General features: G+C 35.2%; 1 protein-coding gene across 2 annotated transcripts in view; it reads left to right on the top strand.

Moving 5' to 3' along the window:
- SLC25A21 (solute carrier family 25 member 21) overlaps positions 1 to 26,326 on the top strand; it is a 231,744-nt gene that overhangs the window by 90,099 nt on the left and 115,319 nt on the right. The window contains exon 1 of one of the 2 annotated variants that reach the window (XM_059474477.1): positions 18,917 to 18,966. The exons of the other annotated variant lie outside the window; for it this stretch is intronic. The gene's annotated coding sequence lies outside the window, so the exon portion shown is untranslated. Of the gene's footprint in view, positions 1 to 18,916; positions 18,967 to 26,326 lie in introns of those variants that run through there. 2 annotated transcript variants of the gene reach the window in all.

Here is a 26,326-nt window from a genome sequence, read left to right as displayed (position 1 = left end):
AGACTGTTCTTCAATTATTTTCCTTCCTTATTATATTCTCTTTATGATTCTTTGATGAGAAAGGAAATTCAAGTATCCATAGCTCAAAGCCTGACTGTGACTTTGTCTTTTTTGGTCAGGTTTTTGTCTACTCTACAGTGGTGGCAATTTAATCTCTTTTCTAATGATCCAGGCAAATTTCCAAGAAAGGCAAATATTCTTCTGCTACCCCACCAACTTGTGGTTTGAGGACAGACAAACTTGGAATGAATATTCTTTCTACCATTATGTGATCCCTACCATGTTTTATTCATCTGGGGAACGAAGAGGACATTTACATTCCATTTAATATGTGCAAGTGTAAAGGACTAGTGGTAATCTTGCCATAGTATTTAATGTTTCTATTTTTGGTGTTTAACACAACCTAACCTTGAACATTAACAGTGTAGCTGTAGCTCCAACACTAACATAAGCATGCCAAGCATTTATATCAGGCTAGATTAGTCACCACTGTTGAAGCTAAATGAAACTTTTATTCTCTAACTAGTCCATTTGAAAAGCTAATGAGAATTCAGAGGTTCAAGAAAATGGGAAAAGTGACTAACATCCTGATTTGCAAAATTTATAGAAAAGAAATGGACCTTCTTAAAAATCTCTATTCTCTCATTTTGTTGTGGTTTATTCATTCTAGAAGGATGGACTGTGGCACTGTGGTATGTTCTTAAATACAGGAGTATTATGGCATGCGTGGAACCCATAGCAGATGGATGTTGGGAGCGGAAGACAGGAAGGGAACATATGAGCAGCACTGGGAAAAATGAGAGGAGGAGGGCTCCAAAGAAGGCTCCAAAGATAAGGAGAGGCAAGAAGAAAGGTGACACCTGATGTCAACAAGGACAGGAGGGGACAATGACAGGATTTGTTTGAAGGAGAGTGGTATAATGTCTTCAGTTTCACAAACTCTGGTGAGAAGGAAGGGTTTAAGGAGGAAGTGAAGCAGAACAAGTAATTTGCTGGCACTGAGTTCACAGGCATTGGAACAAAAAATGCAGGAGTGCATTTGATTAGCAGATCTTGAGTAAATAACTAATATAAGGCTTAATTAACTGTTGTGTTAGGGTGTTCTATCCTGCCATTCTCTATAATTGCGTATTAATATTTATTTTCACTGCTTTAGTGAAAACATCAGATTTAAACTGTTATGTGTTTAAGGTTCAATGAATAAGGTGTAGAGCATGGTATCATGATAGAATGCTAATTACTGTGTCAGCAATCTAACATTTTATTTGTCTTGCATTCTGTAATAGTGCACATGCATGTTATGTGATGCCATCCACTAAAATAGCCTCTGTTTCAGAGGGAGAAAAGTTTCTCTATTAGCAAATGTAATGGCATCAGGTCTCTCTGCTGGTGTTGTGTGGAAAAGACAACATCCCTGAAAGCTTTACATTCTCACATTGTTGGAGCTTCTAAGTTTTGTCAGGTGCTGGTGACTTGGACCTAACACTGAGTTGTAACTCAGGAGACAAAACAGTTGGAAAACTTGGAGAAAGGCACTAAGGGTCAGCGAAATTTACTGTGGGCAGCTGCTGCTTCAAAGCAACTTGCTATGCAGAAGCCTATTAAGTAGTAGTAGGTTACTTTCCTGCTGTTTCCCCAGCATGATGAATGACATTCTGAAAAGTGAAAGGACTTCCTGTGCCACAGAGGTTTTCCCTGTGACTTCTTATTCAGACCCAGTTGCTTTCAAGACACTGAATGTACCTCCATTTAAACGTTGTTTTGGATCTCTGTACCTGAAGTGCACATGACGCTAGGAGTTTGTTTTCATCTGTAACAGGTACTTTAATGCCATTGTTTACAGATTGTCCTATTTATTTTCTAAACCATCCTTTACAACTCAAAACAGCAATACATTTTTACTAGGAAATATGTTCGAGCTGCAGAGTTCAGTATGGGAATTTTTTTCCCCAAAGTTTTGGTGTGATTCAACTTGGAAACTTAACTTCTTAATGTAATGAGGCAACAGTTCTGAATTTCACAGTGTGCATGTGTAAAAGTCTGTGTTTGCACACATTCTTGTATGTAATTCTGTCCTATTAAATCAGAGTGCACTTGAATGTAGGGTAGGGTCAAGTCCTTGCTTTGTAATAACAGTGGATTTTAGTAAGATAAGAACTTCTAAAAAGCATATGAAACCAGCAAAAATTTATATGAAATCAGCTAAGATAATACATGTTATGAGCCAAACTACTTGATGACCCTACTTAAGATGATTATCTTCCCTTCCATACTTAAATGGGAAGTGTAAATATTGATGTATCATTAGAAACATTGTCATGGTGTAGGTTTGGGATCTTTAATTTCCACTGTATCACAGGAAACAGAACATATAGCTAAAAGACAAAAATTATCTCAATTGAACTTTAATCATTAAATCCAAATATGTTTGAAGATATGTGTAATATATATGAATATGTATTACAGTGTAATACATCCTTTTACATGCTAAATGCTTCAAGATACAAACTGTGGCCAAGTCTTCCGCAGAAGATTTTGCTGGAATCATTTAGGAATGTGAAGAAAGAAGGCTCATGTATTCCTGCTGTGTGTCTCTCTTGTTGCCTTTTGTCACTCCCCTTTATAACTTTTTCAATCTTTTGCCAATCATAACCAGATCTAGCAGAGGGTTGGAAGCCTCAGAACTGTTTTCAGCTTCAATAAAAATTATGTGAGAAAAGATGAGATAAGAATGCATCCACTGTCTCAGAGCAAATGTCCAGTGAGCTCCCTCTGACAACAACCATGAGTAAATGGTTAGGAATGCTTCTTCTAGTATCTTTTCCTTCTTCTGGTCATCACAAAATGGACTTCTGCATCCCATTTTTGTCAATCAATTTACTCTTATTTACTTGCTGACTAGTGATGTTTGAGGCACTAGTCTTTTGAGATATAATTTCCCTCTCTGAAATCCACACTGACTCTTTCTTTTTTAGAATTAGTGGCATATGGGCAAATATGATATGGTTTACTATTCGTTTCTAGGGTTGTGCCAGGTACAGAGGTTAGACTTTTGGATGGCTTTCCCCCAGTTCTGCATATCTGCCCTCTAGGAGTTCCCTGTATAGGAACTTGCTTGCTGTTTCTCAGTATCATTCCTTCAGCTTCTCCAGGTATTTTTCCAGTACAAAATTGGCAGGAAGAAAAATTGCCTTTTGTGTACCCCTTTCCTCCTCGTGTTAGTGCATCTCTTTGGAGAGCCACACTGGTGAGAGCAGAAACTGCTAAATCTGAAATCCCAGGGTCACAAAACATCCTTTTATGTTCAGCACTACTTTGTTGTTTCCTTTTTAAGTTTTTCCTGGGTTTCTTGCTGTTTCTTTAATTGGTGGGCAAACTCACACAATCAAACATCTCTGCCCACGTTTATTTTTATGTGCCGATCTCTAGGGTGAAGACTGATTTTATTTCACCTGCCTCATTACTTAAAAGAACTTAATGATTCCATTTACATTTACTGGGAGTAAATAGTGACTGTTATAAGAATCCCCTGCATTAGCATCTATGCCAACCCATAAAAGTGAGTAGAACTGAGGTTTAGACCAAAATGTATTTTGTGTTCAGTTATTCTGCTTTGAGGTAGTTTTACTTGTGTTTACTTGTGGTTCTCCACTGTACCAAATTGAAAAACTGCATGGCACTGCACCTGTGTATCCTCCAATGCTCTTTCTTGAAAATTAGCCAAGTCACTTAAACAATTTATAGAGTGTCATATCCTACTATATACGTATACCCTACTAGTACTTGGTCAGCCACAGCTGACCAGCAAGTAACTTATTGGATTTCAGAGGGAGTCAAAAGAAGTGTGTACAAATAATGTAATATAGCTGGATTTTAAGAGGCTTTCAAGGAGGGTCCTCATCAAAAGTTGCTGAATAAACTGGCAGAAAATAAGGAAAAAATATTTGTATTGGATAAGCAGCTGAAGAAAATGAAACATAAAATAAGAGTACATGGTCACTTTTCACAGTAAATGGAGGTCACCTGTTAGTCTTCTCAAAAGAAGGGAGGAATAATGAAGTGACCATCTGTTAGTGATACTGTTATAGAAAAAAATTAAAACAAGGAACAAATACAGAGAACAGGAAAAAGAGATTAGAGAGTCCATTTCATGGCTTTGTGAAAGAATGTTAGATAAAGTCAGTGTAGGTTACTGTCAGTTATTAGTGAGAGAAGGTGAGGTATCCCATATGAAAAGACAGATTTTTGAGATATCTCATCACTCAGTAGTAAGATCTTGGACTTATAATACTTCTAAAGAGAAGTAAAAATATTTGTACTATATTCCTTTAGCAAAAGATGCAAATAGAAATAGTAGTCCTGCAAAAACATTAGCTTAGTATCAATCAAAAGAAAACCAATTCAATGTTAGTAATTACTTGCAAGGGAACATAGAACAAAATAGCAAAATTTATGTTTCTTTGTACAGCTGTTGTATTACTGTGTTTTGAAGACCATATGAGGTTACAGTCCCCCTCTGCCCCTATAAAGACATGTTAGAACTTGGCAACATTCTGGGCATGGTGGCAAGGCTCACCATGAAGGGGTGAATATCTCACCATGAGGTATTCATGGATGGGGATATATAAACAAGTCAGACTTTTGGTTTTGTAAAGAAATCCTGAGGAATATTAAATACAGAATGAACCACCTCTGGTGTGGGGAATTCCTCAGCTGTAAATTAGTGAAATCTGTTGTGTGGGGAAGGGTAGCACTCTGGTCACTGTTATTAACCTCTCTGCTGTCAGGTACTGGGCTAGATGGAGCTTTACTCCGGCCCACTACAGCCATTCTTATGATCACATGGGTTAACTACCTTAATTAGCCTACACTGTGATCAGTAGAAAAGAGTGGCAAACGTTGTCCTCAGCCGTATTTCATGCACAGATCCTCAGCAAGTTCATTGCTTTTAATGTAGCATGTGCAGTTGGAGACTAAGCCTGTATATAACTGAACGTAAAGTACGGTGTGTCAGTGGTTTGAAATTCTTGCAGTCATTCTTTAAAACATACGCTGAAACTCAAGAGGTCAAACAGTGCTTAAATTGGGTGGATGTCCAGATAATTTATGACATGGAAAGCTCAGGGGCCTAAACAATGTTTCTTTTTCTGGTGACATGATAATACAGCCATTTACATATCATTTCTGCAAAACATAGATGTATTTCCTATGTAAAAGTGCTTTTAAGAGAAATATTCTTTTTCACCCACCACCTTTATTTCTTTTCCTGCTTTTTTATAAGAGCAGGAATAGCAATTGTTCGTGATTTTTTGTATTCATCTTCCATGCTCAGGAGACAAAAGAAGCAGAATTCTGGCCAAATGTATAGACTCGTAACACTGGTAAATGTAGTTGATAAAATGTAATCTTTAAAGAATACTGGTTGTGTGGCCACATGTGCTGAATCATTTTTAGATCTAACACCTAAACTCCATTCTAATGCTGGCTTCATGCCAGCATTGATGGTTCATGGAAGCATCCACAGGACTACTTATGCATTCCCAGATGTGGTTTGTGTGCCTTCCTATTCATAGAGGCTTGCTGCCTTCCAAATTAGTAGAAAATCTGCAACACATATGCTTCCAGAAACTGTCTCAAAATATGATGATTTAATACAACATTCCTTTCTGATTAGGAAAACTACTTCCAGTGAACTATCTGCTTAAAGATTTTTATCAGACATTCAAACTACTGATTCTGCTTTTAAATGATGCTTTCCTTGGCTGTATATTATCTCATTCTGACATCTCATACAAGGAGATTAGTTTTCAGCTTGTAGAACACTGATTTAAAAACATTGCCCCTTTTATATTAAGCAGAGAGAACAGCTCATAAATTAGCACTTTGTACTGTTATCAGTGTTCTCAGTGCCTCGAAGCGTTTGAGCTGCCTCGATGCACATTAACCACAATAATTGTCAGTCAGGCACACAGACATAAAGGATATCTGATGATCAGTATTTCTTACAGTGTGACTACACAGAAGGTATTATGGTCCCAACACACAAAACAAAAGTGTGAGATAATGAAGGTAGAAACATAAGACAAAAAAATTGATTCAATGAACTTCAATTTGACAGTATAGATGGTGATTTTTTTCGGTGATGATTCCAAGCGTTCTGGGCCTTCAGTGGTAAGGTTTTTCTCCTTATTCTCTTCCCATTTGAAAATATCCTCTGTTTTACCATTTTCTATCCAGAGAAGCTGATCTCCAACAGTGTAAAACCCAGACCTTTTTCTCCCTTGATTCGCAGCAAATATTAGGCGTAAAATTGGCTTTATAGGTAAAGCTCTTGATTTGTTTTTATTACCACATTCCACAAAACATTCAGAGTAGTTTTCAAATACAGGCTCCCAGACATCACATTATAATAATTTGGTTTGAAGATTACTGGTTGAAGGAGCTACTGAGATGGAAAATGAAAAAAAAAAAAAGAGTTTTTGAAATTAAATATGAGATCCATCCATGAAATTAAAACCTTTGATTGAATTTCAAAAATCTTTAGTTATGGAATCCTTATTTTTTCTTCCCTAGTGAAGGAGAGGGGGGAGGATCTTTCCACAGACATTTTGAGGTTTTACTAGTTAGGTTCTTCTTCAATTTTCCCATTCATTGCTGTTCACAACTTTCTTCCCAAACTCACTGAGATTTTCACACATAGAAGATTTCTGAGAAATTGCTGCTGCAATATAATGCCTAATTACCAACAAATATACAGGCATTTCAGCCACACCAGGGAGAGAATTTAAGATGATTCACCCTTGGATTAACACCAGCCCCTTCAATACGATGAGTTTCAGTCACTTATATTAATTTCTCAGCCAGTTTTGTAGAAATGCTAGAAGCTAGCCCAGCATGTGAGTAATATGATACACAACTCTTCTAATATAAATGATAGCTTAGCTGTAAAGTTGGTGAACAATTATTTGCTAGTGTAACCTAATACTCCGGTCCAATTTGATGTTGCTAGAAGCTGAAAGGAGACACAAATGCAAGATGTAAATTTCTGTTCAATGCAGTGTTTGATAGCCACAGATGGCTACACTTGTAGGCCAAGACAAGTAAAACATGATAACTTTATGGACTGGAGTTATTTTGCAAGGTTTTCACTGCCTAGGAAAAAAAATGTAGGTCACAGCAAAAAAATGAAGTGGGAAGCATGGAAGAGATGCACAAATGATTTGAATCAAATACAAAATTTAGCTGATTTCAGATCGAATGCTTTATGGAATCTAAGTCTGTTCTAATGAAGGTTGTCACCATATACATTCTGACTTCCCTGCAATATTCTCTTTATAGCCAAACATCTCAATTCATCAAATGATGTAACACCTATTTTTTTTAAAGTAACTCTGTAACTACAGGACTTGACTTTATTTGTTAATTCCCAGCATCCTCAGAAGATAATTCATTTTTGCTCCTTGAATGAAATTATCTGAGTTACCAGTGGTGATTTCCCTGTTACTGGTCTTTTTGGAATGGCTGGATTCAAAAAAGCCAAAAAAGTCTCTTCAGCATTTGCCACCTTACTTTCTAGATTTGGAAGCTCTTTGGGTTTTTCAAGTTCCCTGGAGTAAAATAAGAGCAGGAAAACTCTACTATCCCTCCTGCTTGTAGTGAGATCCTCAGGGGACTCTAAGACTGGAGCTCTGTGAATTACATCCTTGTACACATATGGAAAGAGTCCTTAGGCTGCCTTCATTCATTCATTAGTGATTAAAGGGATAAATGTTTTAATGTAAAGGTGCTAGGAATTCAAGAGATGACCAAACGCTTGAATCTGTAAGTGAACAAAGAAATATTGGCTCCTTTCCAAACCTTCTGAATCAGCCTGCAGGGGTTCATTTTGTGAACTGAGCCCTGCAGGATTCACACAGCTGTAGAGAGAAACCTAACACCTAGTCCAAATGAGACAATTCCAGGATCCAGAAAATAATTCCTAAACCTCACAAGACATAAAACTTGCTTTGTGAAAGTCTTGTTTTCACTTTCTAATTTTTATGCAATTTATCCATTTATTGTCTATGTCCATTTATTGCCTGTGTCCTTACTAAAAGTAACTATTCTTTACTTCAGGATAAATCATAAAACCTACAGTGAGGTTTTCTTCAGGCAAACTATTGTTGAAGTCTCTAGAAGGCAGAACTTTGCTCCAGTAAAATCTGAATGAGGGTCTTATGTTATGACCTTGAATGACTTTTATTGACTTTTTAATAAAGTACTTAAATAAAATCAATAGAGCTCTGAACTAAGTAACCATTCATTTTTTCAGAATTCTGCTTTCTTCATAATAAAGGACTTTTAGGTTGCAAAGTAAAGACTAAAGAAATTGTAGATGGCTAAAGTGTGGCAGAGTGGATTATTGAATTAGTGATGTAGGGGAAAACATAAATAGAATCTAGCTAGATTACAGAAAATCAGTCATACTTAATTGATGCACTTGGAGGATTAATTTTTTTATGTTGTATATGCAAAGAGGAAGTTGAGAAGTACAGTTTTTGCTTCTGGAAGACAGATGTATGTACCGAAATATATAGTTTCTCAGGAATATTGTGAAGTCTTTAATCATTAATTCTTGTACTTCCCTGTATTTATGGAGTAGACAGATAGAATTCAAGAGGATAGTTCTGAAAATAGTTCATCTGCATATATGTGCTGTTTGAAGTGGAAGTGTAAATAAAATACAGCCTTTTTTGCTTTGAAACCCCATTGCCTGTTTTACCTTGACATTTGTTTGCCTTATTAGTAACTAAATAAGGGATAGCATGTTGCTACTGTGGTGTGTTATAGCTCCCTCTAAGATCCTAAGTATAAACTGAGTATCAATTAAAGGAGTACAAATTAGGAAAGCACTATTTTGACATAGTTCTCTGATGAAACAACTACTGCACGTCTTGCCTTGCTTAGCTCTATTTCTTTTTTTAAAGCATGTATCCTAGTGACACAGGATCCACAAGCACTTAGAAAATTTCTAAGGGCTAACAATCATTATGTTAAGAAGTGTTTTATTTTCAGTCTTAATTTATCTAAGTTTGGTTTCCATTCTTTTGTCTTCTTATAGCTCTATCCACCATGACAATGAGTCCTCTATTATCTAACACATCATCCCATACATACATGTGAAACAGAGCAAAGTTCCAACATCACATTAGAAACTATGTGTAGTGCTATAAGTATTTTAACTCACTTTCCCATACTGTTAGTAAAAACCTTTTTGCTTACTTTACTTTAATTTAGAACATCTCATAGGTGGACATTGTTGCTAACAATTTTTCAACAAATTTCATGCAACTAAATATCTGTATGTGTCACTGTGTTCTAGCAAAATAAATGAGACACATACTGTGCAGTTTCACCAGACCTGGAGCAGACATGGAAAAGATATAAATGTGTCAGTATTATGGGAGGGAAAATACATAAATGCACATGGTGACTCTCTTAAGTCTTGGGCTCAGTGTGATACTAATTCATTTTGGTGACATTTGGAAAACTTCTCCCAACATTAATAATAAGTTTATAGTGGGGGGTAATTCTGACAGACACAGTGTTGAAATAAAAACTTGAAAGAATGTCCATCAGATTTTACAGGTGCATAGAACATGTATTTGCAGTTGATTGATGATCTTTTTGTTAAAGGTTGACATAATGCTGAATGGAATGTTTTGTTTATATATGGTGGTCTAGTTTATTGACCAGTACCAAAATGTATGACCAATTGGGGACTTCTTACAGTGTCTCTTTTTCTTCTTATTTTTTTCTTTTCCCTGGAAGAAATTTCTGTATTTGTCTTCTCATATGATTATGAGGATATGGATGCCCTTTGATTATTTTATAAATATTCTTTTCTTGAAATAATTGTTCCTTTAAATGTTATTCACTCGAACTGAAAATTTCAATGGACAAACCAGAATTTTAAGCAATATTTAGGAAAAGGATTCTGGAATCAACCTTCTGCCCAAATGTTATAGAAATTAGATTTTTTCTGAAAACTACAGTAACGGTTGGCATGTAATTTGAATAGATCTGTCTTCTGTTTGACTATTTCTTTTTAAAATCACTTAAAGAAAGAAATCTGAAAAAAATAGATCTGAAGATGTGTGTCCCCAATGGTTGTAAATGGAAGAACTGAGAAGATGGTGCCAGTATTTAATGAAGTTGATTTGTTTCTTCTGTATGATCAAATCAGTGGAAGAAGGGTTGTCTTTAACCTCACTTCCCCTTCAAAATCTTAAGACTAAAACGAACTCTCAACTGCAGCAGCTAATTATCTAAATGCCGAATTGGTTTTGAAATTATGAAGTGTTGTACACTCAAAGCTGTTCTTTATATTTGTGTAAAACTTCAACTTAACTACAACATCTATGTTGCTCTTACTTGTAATAAGTGTGAAATGAGAACCTTTTCGGTTCTTCATTCAGTTTTGTTTGCTAAAGTTGGAGTCTCTAGATACCTTTCAGTCAAAACTGACATTGACTCTGAAAGTTGGGTGTTTAAAAGTTTAAACAAAACTGATTAAAGGATCCTTATACCAACTTTGTCCTTAAAGTTTTAGCTATGATTTTTTCTTCCTTGAGTCTGCACATTTGTATTTGTGTTTATTCAGGAAATTAAAAGTATATCAGTATATTGGAAATGTCATGCAGTTTTTTGGTGTGCTTTCATGTTCCTTGTCTCAAAATATGATGATCTGTATCATTGTAAACTCAGTGTACTTCTCCTGACAGAGAATTGACTAGGACAAAAAGGAAGATGTTTGTTAAAAACATTCCCCTTCATTAGCCGTGCCAACAAAACATAGAATCAAAAACTGTTCTTCCTGCCCTGGATCATCGAAGAGTAGGGAATGAGATATAGTTAGGGAAATTACCTGGTTATAATGCAACCAAGTCTGAAGAAAATCTAACAAAAAATGTTAAAAAATAAGTAACTAAAAGACCTGCCTGTATCTAGGTTTCAGATACAACAGTATGTCAGTTAATCTAAAACCAATGACAAGTTGGACTCGATGAACCTTGCGGGTCCCTTCCAGTTCAGCATATTCTATGATAGGCTCAAGTTCTCTTATTCTTCATAAATGCAGAATATTTTATAGATTTCTTGTTTTTCATCACACCTTAAGAAAAACAAAGTTAGGGAGGTTAATAGCACTAAGTGGATCAGGTAATCTTGGCTCATGGGCCTTCTCAGAGAAATAAGGGTGTGTAGTCTTTTCATGATCTGACAGTTTGTCTTGTGAAAAGACTAGATTTCCCTCTGATGTTCATTGTATAGACTCCTATATTTAAACAGTTAATATTGTAATTCTTAGATTTTCCACAGACACAGGACTTAATCTATTTAAGAGTTGTTCTCATAACCAGGACCTATGTGGAAGAATTTAGCTAAATTATGTCTCCTTTATATACCTGACTTTATTTCTGAAGGAAATTGATTTAGAATCTTTTCCAGTTATGTTCCAGTAATGTTCATGTTCCTACAATAAGGTGAAAGAAAGCCTTTTAACCAGGTGATATTTGCCCTCTGCCTTCTGCATCCAAATCCATAAAGGTGTGATCCTGATGCACTGTCTACAGCCTCTCAGTATTCTTTAGGGTGCTGTAAGTTTTGTTTTCTTTCTCACTGGGGTAACAAGTGAATCTAGAAGTCAGATAGTGGTATTGAGAAAGTGACAACACACTTTTTTTCAAGACCAAAGACATCCTCTTCCTCGTTAGGAATTTAAAGAATTGTAAGAATCATGGATACATGAACTGGCAGTGTAAAAAGGGAGGACTAAGTGAAGGAAGTTAAGGTTTATAAAGCAGAGTGGAGGATGTTTTCTGTGCTCTACAAAATTTTGAAATGAGACAGTACAAATGAACTTCAGTAGAACTGTAAGAATATTTGAATGGGGATCTTTGTTGAAGAATTTTTAGATTAAAGCTCAGATAAGTATTGTAACATTTTTAAAAAAACAACTTATGTCAGCAATTATGAGTGTATTAAGTGCATTCTTCCTTCTGCATATTGAACTTTTTCTTGAGTACCTCAGAAAGTAACAAACATTTTGCTTATTTCTGCATAGTGTTTACTGGCATTGATTTATTAGGAGTTGAATGAAAACATTTTGTTCTTTCTTTTGTCTTTTTAATGGATTCAATTTGTTGTGTGTACAGGACTCAGTGTAGTTACCAGGCTAATCAACTAAGCCACATTATGTAAAAAGTTGGGCTATCCTTCATATTTAAATTGAATGTCAGAGGGAGCATAGTTGGAAGAAGCACTTTTAAATGTGTTCTCTTTTGTGTAATTGTGGGTTTATGCAGTTTAACGCAGTTGCATAGTATTTTGATCCTTTTCCTTCCAGACTAAACACTGTTTATCAATGTTGGTTTGGCTTTGTTGAATTGGTAATTCAAAATATTTGATTAATGATAACATTTTAATATTGCTTTATTTTCTTGCCCACTCAAACTGCAGGCTCAAACTGCAGGCTCTTTAAAACTAAAAGAAGGTGTGTGCTTCCAGTACAGTGGTTATATTACTTTTTATCTGCAAAAACAAGTAAACTGTAATGAACAGTGTGACTATCAATTTGACAACTGTTAACTGTTGCCAGGGAATTTTCTTGGGTTTGTGATATTCCTCCAGTGAATACTTTGATTTTAATTGGGACTTTGTGACTTTTGCAATGCTTAGTTTGGCATGTAACTCCCAAGTTCTGGAATAATTGGCTGGTGTTTCTGCTGTTTATCATGAGGCAGTGCAGATAAATGCTCCAACAGTTGCACTGATTTGAGTATAAAAATAAGTCATCAATGTCTTTTACTTTTCTGTTATTCTGCAAATGTAAATCAACTCTTGTATAAACTTTGTATAACATGGAACCTGAAAATATGGAAACTGATATTTTAAGACCAGAACAAACTCCTGTGCTATACTGAAGTTAGAATACTGGCAGGGAAATAAGTCTTTATCAGACATGAAATTACTGATTAAAATATTTCTGCGCTGTAACATCACTTTAAATGATATGCCATCTAATGTATTTTGTGCATAATAACTTTAGGAAAAAGTGCATGCAGGTAGATATTCAGGGCTTTCTGTGTGAGGAAGTTTAAACATACATCAGGTGTCAGAGCCTGTTGGAAAACTCTATGTCATGCAATTCAGAGCAGACCTGGTAAATCTATTCATCATGAGCCGCAGACCACCACTGTGTTTGCACTGCAGAAAGCTGGCCTTTCTTTTCTGGATAATAAATGATCACAGAACTGGAAATGAGTCAGACCTTTCAGACCAGCCAAAGACAAACTATCTTTGATTCCAGTCTTCTTGATTCACCTGTACATATTCCATGTATTACTCAGGTGCTAAGCAGAAGTGTTTTTTGTCTTAGAGGCTGAATGGCCCTTTAGTTTAAATTAGGGACGTTCGCTGGTCTTCCCTGAGAAAGTAAAATAAATTTGCTAGTGGTTACTAGTTGTAAAAAGCTGTTAAAATACACAAGTTCTGCCTCATTTCCAGTGAAATGCTGTGACTTAAGAACATTCATTTATTGTTACACAGTATGCTGCCAGACGGTCCAGGTAGATGAAACCTGATTCTCTCTCTTATTGCTTTAAGCATTTCATTATCACTTGTGGGTTGTTTCGAAAGACAAGGAAAATATAAGACTCCTTGGAGTGAAGGAGTAACTTGCAGCTGAGATTTTTTGTGGGTTGTTGGAGTTTTTTGCAATAAATTAACTGCATTTGACCTTTGACTCAGGAGGACTTTATGGTTTTCTATTACTCAAGAAATGTTTCCATAATGACAGTGCTGTGAGAGGTGAGATGCGTAAAAGAAACTGTTATGTAATGAAACATGAAGAGACACACATGAAATACTAAAAGCTTGACTGGGCAAGTCAGCCTGTGTCAGCAGTAATGCTAAGAACATCTATCATTGCAGAAGCTGGGCCCAGTCTGTGATACCCTACTGCAAGCTAGGTATGTAGTCAGATTGCTGAAGTGAAGCCCTTTTCCACTGACCTGTTACAATGATATGAAGTGTTAAATGTATTTTTAGATAAGCCATCTTGTTTGCTATCTCTAGACAGCAAGCTGTTATTGATTGATTCCTACCTTTGCTTTCCCAAAGTATTTTTAGTGATTTTTTATGAATGTTTGTATTAGATATATACCTTTGAATTGTGCTCATTTGTTGTTCTAATGATGGCATTAAAAGTTAGACATTAACAATGGTGCGAAATAAGTCACAACCTTTCTTTTATTTAAATGCAATTAAACAACTTTTTTATGGTATTTTAATTCATGGGGAGCTATGTCCATACTGAAACAGAGTAGAAAAGTTCACTTATTTTTGAATTGCATTTCCCTGGTATTCATGCCTGACATCTCTTAAAGAGATGATACTTCCTTTTCCCAAGTTGTAACTGCTTTTAGGAAAGATAGCAAAGCCTTGCAGACATCTGCTATTTAGTAGGCCGCTGATTCTGATTAAAGGTCTCCACACTAAACTTTGATTACCTTGTGTGTCAGAAAAACAACGTAAAATAGGCAATTGTATTTGAATAAGTATCACTGTTCATTGTTAAAGTTAGTACAGGTTAGTTAGTTAGAATTGACCTAGCTGAAAAAAAGTAGTTTTGCATTTACAACTTTCCTGGTCTCTTATGTTAGTGGTATATATAATTATCAGCTTGTTAACAGATTGTTGGGTTTTTCTTTCCTTTTTTTTTTTTTTTTAAGAAGAAATAGGAAAACCTTAAAACTACTGGTATCATAAATCCTTCTGTTTTCAACATCTTATTTTCTATTTTAAATCGTATTAAATTATGCAGTAATTATTTCTGGTTTTGGAGTCTACTTAATTTTTTTCACCATGCTAACACAAAAGCAAATAATTATTAATTTTATCTTCATAGGATGCTTCTGAGGCAAGGAAGTTCTAGTTCAATTACACAGCTAAGGAACTACAGCATCACAAGGACTGAGTGGCATACATAGGTCACGCAGGAAGCATGTGGTTGGGCTGAGAATTGACCCTGTCTTATTGCATTTTTTGTTTACAGTGACGCATGAAACCATTTGTTATTTTAATTTTCATTTCATTATTGTGGTAGTTTGGGTTACTTATAAAGTTAATAAACTTCCAATAAAGCTTTAGAGTAACCCCTAATCTTTAAAATTAAATCCAGATCAAGAGTTTCTTTTTCTGTTAGCATTTTTTTTCTAAAATTCTCTTAATAAATTTAAAACTTTTTTCATATTTTAAATTTATTTTCCTCTCTTTTTTTTAACTTTTTGTCTATGAACTTCTCACTTTAGCCGAGACAGGAGTTAAAAGAAGAAGCTGTGTTATCTTCAACCTAACAGAACTCAGAACCGGCAGGAATTGCCACAAAAAAACTCTTGCCTCACAGTATTTTCAACTATGAGTCTTTTTAGTCAGGTCTGAGAGGAAAGAGAAGCACCAGGTGTGAGACTATGGGCTCTGTAAGTGTGGGGGATGCGACTGTCCATTTTTAGCTCAAAGAAACTTGATAGGCTTTGGATGACAGTGGCACAACCAGCCCTGCCACAGCCACCCTATCTTAATGGGAAAGTGAGGGAAGCAGGTGACCAGCTGTGCAAAAACCCCCTAACCAGATTTCTCTGCCCTCAACAGACCATTTGTGGGCAGCTATCTCCATTGCTTTAGGCACTTTCTAGATTAGTTCCATGGTTTTTGCTGTCCTCACCCTTAACTTGGATGATTTGGACATGTGTTTTGGATGTGGTTGAATTGCCATCACGTGTTCAGGGAAAAACCCAAACTTCCTTCAAGTTGGTATGTCCTCACAATGTGCATCTCAGAGGGCTTTTAAGGTCTGTGCAAAGAAATACAGGTTGCAGATAACTCTGTTTCCTTTGCCAACAAACGCATCTAATTCTGCTGTCAGAGGGAAATACTTTTTCTTTCTTCTGCTTATTAGCAGGTATTGTACTTTTTCCAGTCTTTCAAAGTTCCTAATTCATCTGTGTTTTCTAAAGTATTTCAAAAAATACAGTGAAGGTAAAGAGTAAGTCAGTGCTGAACTCTTCATTCTCCAGCTTTAGCAAACAATAAGTTGGGGTAACTTCTGGAGTGTCCTGGTATTGTTTTAATAATTAATGTCTTGTAAAGAAGGCATAGAGGATTAAAATGGATTCCTTACGCACAGAGTTGTGAAACTTTTGACTGTCTTGCTTCTCTAGATTAAACAAATTGTTATACTGAAAAGTAACTCTTTAAAACATGTATTATTTATCTGTCACCTGGAGATGCCCCTTCATGTTTTAATTAAAAATTTGACATAAGTCCATTTTAAATATCAGTCAATATTGCAGATATTTTAATATTGTTTAAAGTCCATATTCTATAAAGTGTTGCATTCTAGGAGGGAATTCATAAACATTTTGCCAAATCTTTTTTAAAAGTCTGTGTTTGATCATGCCCTCTGATGTTTGCTTTCCAGCTTTGAATACTCCAGCAAATATGTTGTAAGGACACTGTCTGAAAGTACAAGCTGTAAGCACATACTGCTGACTGCTCACCAAATTTGAATTATAAGTATTTGTTGCAAGCAGTTCTAATCACTTTAGTATGAAAGGGAAGAAACTGAACAAAAACTGTCACACACCAAGGACAAAATAGTACATCATATTATTCGCCACTTCTTTTAAATTGCAGAAATTCACGTAAAACTTATGGTTGTCCTCTACCTGTGCTCAGTACTTAGCTCAGTAAAAATTTTTTCAGTGCAAGGAGTTTGCTCAGTTCTGTTTTAAGCTGAGTATTTTCAATTTGTAACTAGGAAGCAAATGATGTAAGGGATATGCAAGAAAAAATGCATACCTTTCACTAAGAAAAAATGTATACTACAGCTCACGTGACTGTGATATCAACCAACTTTATTAATTTCCTGCTTAGATGTGGCATACACTGTTTTAGTGTATGTGGAAAGAAACCGCTTTAAAATACTCTACGTCAAAACAAAAACCAAAAAGTGACTGAGTTGCTGTAAATATGGTTGAATGTAAATTCTGAACAAAATTTTGCAGTTTTATAGTTACACAGCATTTCAGTTTTGAGGGGAGTTTTGGCTGGCTATTTAGTTTAAAATATTTCAAGATCGATTGCACATTTGCTATTGAGTAAAAATTCATTATTGGTATTTTTCAAGTCTTCTGGTAATAGAAAGCCATAGACTTTGTATTTTAAGTCTTTGAAAAGTGCAATGTAAGGTAGGATATTATGTGCCTTTTGTTTCATAATGTGAAACTTAGTGAAATGAATCCATTTTCAGATTGGAGCATTATTAACAAATAAATCTGTTTGCTTCACTGAAGGCAAGCAAGGGTGAAATGACAGTGTCAGGTAATACAACCCCATAAAGGCATCTCTTAGGAGTTCCTGTGCATATACCTTGTTTCTGATGAGTATAATGCTTTGTGGTGACCTGCTTTCATGCATGTTCCCAAAGAATTTTCTAATTGTTGCAAAATTAACAGGGGTTACTCTGTGTTGCTGAAAAAAGACTTCATAAAAATGACCATCCAAGGGAAATCAATACTTCCTACATTTTTCTAAAATTCTTCAATCTGTGGACAAGGATGAGGTGGTTATACAGAGCTTCAAATGCTGGAATAGAATAGAAATTGTTCTTGAGAATATGACTACTGAATGATTGCAAGTAGAAGAGAATACCTTTGAAGTGTTTCAGTGAGATGTATTAGTTTTTTTTTTCTTTGAAAATCTGTTTTAATAGTCAGTAACCAAATGCCTGTTCCCAAAACCTTTTTCCTCTCTTGCCATATTAGAATAGAATGGAAGTCCCATCATATGTCTGCAAGTCTTCACACTTCTTCTGCTGCACAAGAAAGGTTGGGGAAAGTGGCAGCATTGGCTTGGTTTGAGTTTTGATACCAAAATCCTGAAGCAAAGCTTTTCCCCTTGGTCCTAAATCACAGGCGCTAATATAGTGAAAATTTTTGGCAAAATTTCAATTAAATATTTACCTGGTCCTATATCAATAATTCATCTGAATAAAACCCAATTTTACTTGAAACCGTACAATCAGAGTCTAATCCATGCATATATTTAGGTTGAATTATTAACTCATTGACTTAATCTTCATAGTGTAGATGCATTTTCATCTATCAGAAGTTCCTCATGTGCAGCCTTACTTTTTCAGTACAAGAATAAGATGGTGTGTGCACAGCAGAGGTCAAAAGAAATGTTGGTTGCACAGCATTTTTCGGTCTTTATTCTGTGGGTTGTCTACGCTACCAGTCAGCCCCTCCACTTGAGTGTTTTCTCCTACATCCCAGGCTCTCAAATATGCAATGTTTACATTCAGATTTAAAATGTAATAGCCAACATTACAACGAAACAATGAAAAGATATGTTCCGAGCCAAAGGATCTGTAGGTCTGTCTTTAAAATACTCAGAGGACATATGTCAGCAGTAGAGCAAATTTTCATGTTTACATGTCTCTTTCAGGAAATCAGTATAATATCTGAAGTATATCTTAATGTTGTTAAAACTGTAAGTAACTTAAAAAGTAATCCTATTCTACTACCTTTATCCACTAGGTGACAGCACAGCTCTTTTACCTTTTTTTATTATTATCCCAAGGTGCTCCTTTAAAAATAGTTCAGCACAAACTTTTAAGAACATGTTCTTTCCAAGTGAAAAGTACGTGCTGTGCATGCTTCTTTTAATGAGTTAAAATTTTATATGGTAAGGAAATTTTTCATTGCATAGTTACTTTAGTTAATGCAAATAAAATCCTTTATCGTTGAGCAAAGTTGTTTAACTGTGAAAGATGGTGTGGAGTAGCTTAATTGTAGTCTGATAAATAGCAATGGAAAAGCAAGTCCTGGAAATAACTGGGGAAGAAAAGCAGTTTTCAACCCCAAGGTAAGATATGCAGAACAATTATACTTTTGACTGTGCTATTAGTCTTTTAAAAGAGCTTAAATTAATAAAGCTTTCTTCTGAATAAATAATAGATTTTGCAGTGCAGTAAACCTTGTTTACGGTGATTTAATTAGAGATGCACTTTCAGTACAGTATGTTATAGTTCATTTGTCTTCTACTCTAGTAGTTGCTTCTAATTTTCTGAAAATTCTTCAGAAGTCCAAGCATTGGGAAGAAAACAGAAGATAAAGTTTACAGAATTGTATTTCCATACAAAATTGCATGCATTTTGAAAACTGATAAGCTGATCCTGGCTAAAATTCATTTAATTGCTGTTCTCTGCTTGGGTCAAGTTATGTCTCCAAGTGTCCATAGACAAGTCAGACAATGCCCTGTGCAAGATTAAATGTACTGCAAATACAAACTTTCAAATAGATATATATTTAAAGCATATATCAATATAATTAATTAAAAACATAATTTGTCAGGTTTAGAGACTTTACGTGTTTCTGAAAGCCAAGCACACTTATTAAAAAGGCCATGAGTGCCACATATTGTGTTTATAATAAACTTTTTAAAAATATATTTGATGATAATATTTGATTTGGATGATATTATTTTATGTTACACTGTAAAGTTGCTTATTGTTCAGTGGTGGAATAATTGTAGATTCATACTAAATTGTCTTGACTCCTAATAAAGAATACAAATTTTTTGCATAGCAGAATGGTTCCTTCTATCATTCTTCTGCTGCATTCTGTGAATTAATCTTTAAGACAAATACTAAATATGTACAGTAGGCAAATTAAATAAGCAAAATGGATATTGCACAATAATAAAACATGCTGGTTGATAAGTAAAATGAAGTAACTTTACTGATTTGATGGGTTGTCTTACCAAGCATCTTCAATATAAACCTTCTAGAAATCTGGATTTTAAATATTTATGAAAAACAGACTTGTAATAATTTATAAAGCATCATTCCTATAAATAAATTTCAGTATGATTTACAGAGCTGATCACCAGCTGAAATTTTGACAAGATTTATGCTCTGGTTACTAACCTTCTTCCCCAAAACAGTGCAAGTTTGAATAGAATTTGGCCCATTTATGTTTAATGGCTGAGGACCATGTAAGGCTTACACATTTAAAATTTATGATACAGCAATACAAAGGATTGCTTTGTTCATTGACCTAAGATTTCTAGCAACATTAAAGACTGGTTTATTTCAGGGCTTCTAGGAAAAATCTGTGGTTCACCTTTGAGACATCATTCTATATACATGTATGTAACTGTTATTTTTTTTGTCTTATTACAACATGGAGTATGAATATTTCATTAAAAAGTTCCTCCCTGAATTTTGTCTTTTTCCTGTCGTTTTTTTCCTCAGAGAGTAAAAATCAAACACCTGATTCTGCTACCTAGTCCACTGCATTCCCATTATAATTTCTTTTAGGCGTACAACAAAAACTGAATGCATGCATCCTCTGGCTGCACTGAATAAGAAGCATTTCTGTGCCTTTCAGTTTAACTGTGAAACAGTTAAATGAGAAAGCTCTCATACCTGATTTTAAGCAATTATATGGATAACAGACACTAGAAAAAGAAGTTACTAAGTTCTTAACTGAGATAGAAGAGATTGCAAACAAAATACATTTCCAAAAATTCTGCATTTCTACTAATAATTCAAGAATCAAAGTAGCAATTCTATTCATAACTTTATAGTTAAAAATGTGTAACTTCCTTAATAAGCTGGTATTTTGGAGTGTTTATGACTGTACTCAGACATTTAAGAATAAACTAGAGAAGCTATGAGGTTTTTTTGTGGCAGTGACTTTTTAAACTATGTATTTGAAAAATTAGTTTTGCTTTCTTGGGATATCCATACATAGATATTAGTGGTTTTCAGATACATTTGTTAACTTGTAAACTAAAGAATATTTTATTTTTCCAGATAAAATTTTCAAACCCTATAGTTCTTAAAATCATCAGTGCTAACAAAGTTTCATCTTTACTTTTGGAAGTAATTGCTCTCTGAAAATGCTTTTCCAAAAGGAAACTTTCCTGAGCTCTGTCATACCATTAGTTTCTAAGCAGAGCAGAGGTTACCTAAAAATTTCTTCTTATGGGTGGCTGGTACAGTACAGCTTCGTGCACCAGCACCCTGCTCCCATTTCTTACCTTCCTCATATTACACTAATGACTTGAGGTAAGTTGCTTGTGATTTATGGCAGTCCAAGAGAAACATCAGGTTGGTCATGCTTTTAGCAGCTCTTTCTACAAAATGGGATGTGAAACAATATCTTCACTACTAAAGTCTGGTCATCTCTATTCCATGTTTCACAGGAGAAACTGATGGCTTGATTCTGAATCTTTAAAAGCAAGGCTTTTCTGTCAGCTTCAGCAGGTGTCGAGTTAAACCCTTTGTTCTGATCCTGCAAGGATTTATGTGCACACTGCTGTATATCTATTAATTTCACATAACCAAATTCACTGCTGATTTGAGGTTCCTGAGTTTTAACAATATTTGTATTTTTACTTGCAAAAATTACGGTTCTATTTTAAGTTGTGGTTCTGTCATTCACAATCAAGGCTTAAAAGCTATTTTTTAATTCTTTGCAATTTTTAGTTCAATTTTGACTTTGATTTTGTCTTTGCAAAAACGATGGATGCATTTAGAAACATGCAAAAGAAAAAATTCTGTAGCATAAGAAAAGTAACAGATAGATGGAGGCTGAGGAATAAAACATCGTTCATAGAGTATATAAAAAAATGAAACACTAAGATTAAAACAAAATGTAGTAGGTGGAAAATGCAGATGACTGCAGGTTTTTTAGCAGCAACAATTACCTCTGCTGTTAGAATGGTTGAGAAGCTCATAATAGTGGAGGTATTTATCCTTCTGACATCACTGGGAGAACAAGCCCCATTCTGCAGCAGAATGCTGGGGCACAGACTCTACAAGTTCTCTGCATTGTTTCAGACTTCTCCAGGACTACATGAGCCTTTGCTCTATATCTAAGCCATTGCACCATCTGCCATCCTCTAGATGATTAGCATCTTGGTTTCTTGCTACTAGCACATAATGTTATCATTCTGCCATCTTTTTTGCAGCACAGACAAGAAGACAAGTTTTTTCTCCCATTTTAAGCAGCAAAAATTAACATCAAAGTGACATTTGTATTTATTAGTCTCATTCAAAGTAATTTATGAAAATGCATTAGTTAGCTGAACAATGAAGGCCTCAGTCCTTTAGTCTTTATACCTTGAGGTGGTCTGTCTCTGCTTCCTTCATAATGCCATCCTGTAAACTTGCCAGCATTTCCCATGTGCTCTTACATTTGGGCACAGGCAGGATGAGCTCTGGGTAGTTTGGTGCATTGACTGTATAATCAGACTAGTAAATAACAACACCTGCAACTGACTGTGTGGCTGTTGTCAAGCAATTCCTAATCATGTTTTGCTTTTGATAAAAGCTGTTAAGACTGTTCGACTAGAATCTAGTTTGACTTCTCAGCAACTAATTTATATTTAAAATTAATCAAATAAGTAGAAGAATCCCGTCTGTTTAAGATAGCTATTCCTCTGGAAAATATAATTGAAAATAACCAGTGAATTCAAGGTGGTGGAAGGTGTCTCTGGAGACTGTTGAGTTCAACCTCCTGCTTAAGGCAGGGCCAGCTAGAGCAGACTGCCCAGGGCTGTGCCCAGTTAGATTTTCGGTGTCTCTGAGGACAACATCTCCACAACATGTGGGCAGCCTGTTCAGTCTCACCATTACAGAATACTCTCAGGTGAGGCAGAAATTCCTGTATTTCAGTTTTACCTCCTTGCATCTTGTCCTGTCAGCTGGGCACCAATGGAAAAGGGTAACCTCCTGCCCTGTAAGGTATTTATACAATGGATGAGATGCCCCTGAGTCTTCTCTTCACAAGGCTGAACAGTGACAGCCTCTTCAGGTAGATACATGAGAAGCTCCAGTTCCTTAATAACCTTCTGGGCTCTTTGTTTTATTCACTCCAGTTTCTCTCTCTGTCCTGTACTCTTCAACTACAAGACTGCACATGTTTTCTGTACCTGTTCTTACAGTTCAGTACTGTTGAATACATTTAAATGCAAAGCTTAAGCTTTACTTAGTAGCAGTAGGAGTAATTTTTTTTTTGTACATCAACCCAAAAAAATTTTAAAGTATATTTGATTTGATTTTTACCTGTTCATAAAATAATAAAATTTGCAGAAGCTAAGAAAAGAATACTAGCCCATACTGTAAGGAGAATACTTTTCTGGTCATGCAAAGGAGCAGCATCTTTTCTAGGACTAGTATTTATTGTTCTGGATATGTAAATTTGAATCAAGGAATTTGCTGTGTTGAAGAAGAATTGTGTTGGAATCTAGTCTTCTGATTATATCCAGAATTTTAATGAGGTTTCTTCAGGCTACTGACTTCCCTTTCAGTCAGAAGTGGTACCACTATGTGATATTTCAAACTTTCTGAATGCATTTATTCACTGTGTTGTGAGTGCAAAAATAGAACCATATAAGTAGTATATTTGACTATATAAAATATAGTTATAACTTGGACTACATTTATCTATGAACCTAAATACATATGCAGTATACATAATAAATAAATATATATGAAAGAGTATAAAAATATGAAACTGACTTGTAAAAATGTTTTAATCCTCCCATGTTGATTCCATTGGGCTCTCAGACATAACTGATTTTCAAAGATGCCATATTATTCCTCAGCTGTGCACTGTGTCGTTCTACACAATGTTCTGTTGCACAATTCCTTTTACTGATCTGAATAGTTCAGATTGGAAGAGTAAAGGACAAATGTAATGACTACGGTGCTCATTTATAGATTTTTATGTTACATACATTCCAGCGTGACATGCATTTGCACCTTACCAAATTTGATCTTTTATATCTGTATTTGTATTCTACCTTTGGGTTACCTCTCTCTTGGTTAAAGAAACAAGGTGCACTCAAATACAAAAGTGTCAAGTATGGGAAAAGCATCAGGAAGAGTCTTAGCAGAGTCTTAGCAAAGTCAGGCAGACTGGAAGGAAAGAGAACAATGCCAACCTACCAAGAAAATTACCTCAGAGGATTTCTCCATTTGTAGAGGTACTTCAATTTTGAAATTTTACCAGGATCACCAGCCAGTGTTATGTTACAACACAGCCTCTGAATGTAGAACTGCTGTGTTTATTTTTTATTTCGCATCATGCAGTTTGTTTATGGAATAGTGTTTTTTTCCAACTACAATAATCATAATGCATTGTGCCATAAATGGCACTTTATTTAAACTTCCCCTCTGAAGTAAACATTATTCAAAAAAAGAGAAGTTATCTCCTGTTAAAAACTTATCTGTCAGGACTCTTGCTGATCAATATACTTTGAAGCACAAGTAATAGTGGAGGAATCCTCTTCAGTCAGAAACATTTCTGGAAAACCTGCAGGTAGTGACCTAAGTAAAAAAGTGTAATTATGAGCTCTAATTAATATTTAGCTAGTTTAATTGAAGAAAAGACAAATACCAATTTTTCAATTAATTACTAATTTTCAAATTTAAATGTGGAAAAATGAAAGAAATTGTTTTTTAAAAATCTGTATCTGTATATATTAGTTATTTTTCTAGTGTATCAAATTAGTTCTTTATCCAGAAAGATCACAGCATTTTCCTGAAAACTTGGTATTCATTTTTTGTCTGGATAAGTTCATAAACTTAAATATCCAAATATTTAGGTTGGGTCAGATTTTCAGGAGGTCAGTGCCTATAAGTATGCACAAATGAGGGTTACTTTCTTTTAATCACCTTAGTTCTTAGTTTCTCGAGTAATGTAAGCAATTAATACACAGGAAATGGATTTAGAAACTTGATTTGAGTGATAATTCTGAGTACCACAGTTTAAAGAGAATACCTGCCATTAAATGGCTCAGAAGCAGCAAGAAAGGAAACATCAGAGGAAGACAAACTTAGTGGAGTAGTCAGTGGAGAACTGGTAGAAGCATTTTCAGTAGAAAAGCATTTTACACCATTTGCTTTACTTTGAAAATCCCAGTGGGATTATATTAAAGCCTCAGTTTTCCTCCTGCCCTTTTCAGGGAGTTTGTTAGAGGTAGGAAAAAAAAGTGTAGTTAAATAAAAATCTTCACATTGTATTTCTTGAGGGCTTTGACTAATTATTTGAATCCAGGTAATTCTCATGCTTAGTTAGCACATACAGTCTAAGAATTTATTCGGGCAGTATATATTGAAGTTAATAGTTTTTACATATTTATGTGCAAACTAAGTAAACTATGTATATTTTCCTAGTTTTACAGATCTATGATACTGTTTGAAGTTCAGTATTTCCCCAGTTTTCATCAGTCAGTTATGATTCATTCATATTTTGAAGGAAAACTGTTGTGGTTCCCTCTGCACAAAGGATCTTTCTTGCTGCATTTCTTCTCAGTCTCTTTGTAAGTTGAGAAAGAGACAAGTACTACCCAGCATTTGTCAGAGCAATGATTTTTGTCCAGCAATATACACAAGGTTCTATTTTTAAACTTGAATTTACCTTTTACTTTTCTAGATAAGTTTAATGGATCTGTTCCACTAAAAACATGGTACAGAATGTCTACACATTAGGGAGATTTCATATGGCTCTTGTTGCACCTGAAAAAATAGTTTCACTTTCAGCACTAAATAGAGAGAGAAGAGCATCAATGTTCATGGTTTTACAGTTTAACGTAGCAGGTGAGAGCTACTCTTCAGAATGGTTGTCATGCTAGTTTCAAAAAGTACAAAAACATGTGGGCTTTCTAGAGCTGAGCAGTCAGTGCTGGCTGTGTGCCAATATAAGTAAAATGTGTAGAAATGTAATGGCCCAGAGCAAGCTAATGAATGACAGTGTCGCAAAAGATCTTCAGGGAACAACAAGAATATGCAGGTCTTAAATATTTATTTGTGCTTTTGGAGAACATGTAATGTGTTTTCTAATGTCTTTCAGGGGAGAAAAAGGGTCTTCAACTGGAAACAAATATGTTTTAATGAAAAGAAAGCAGTAAGGCATAAGATGTCAGATTGGAAAATACTGTTTATTCAGAAATAACAGCATTGGTAAATCAAGGCTGTGAGTTATTTTGGTTCTTACTGCTGAGCTTTACATATACAACTACAGTCTGATTCATCGTTCACAAAAAATGGCAAGATACAACAGGTGGATAGCAGTCATAAATTTAAATGTAGAGAAGGGAGAAAGACTAGGCAGTTATCAGGTGCCAAGTGTGCAAAGTTTGAGTACAGCTGTAGCCATGTGAATTCTGTAGGTGACCTGGGTTAAACTATCATTACTGAAGTTTTACCCTT

This window comes from Ammospiza nelsoni, chromosome 6 (genome assembly GCF_027579445.1).
Source record: "Ammospiza nelsoni isolate bAmmNel1 chromosome 6, bAmmNel1.pri, whole genome shotgun sequence".
NCBI lineage: Eukaryota > Metazoa > Chordata > Aves > Passeriformes > Passerellidae > Ammospiza > Ammospiza nelsoni.
The sequence above is the reverse complement of the archived record's forward strand: the minus strand, read 5'-3'. Positions and strand labels throughout refer to the sequence as shown.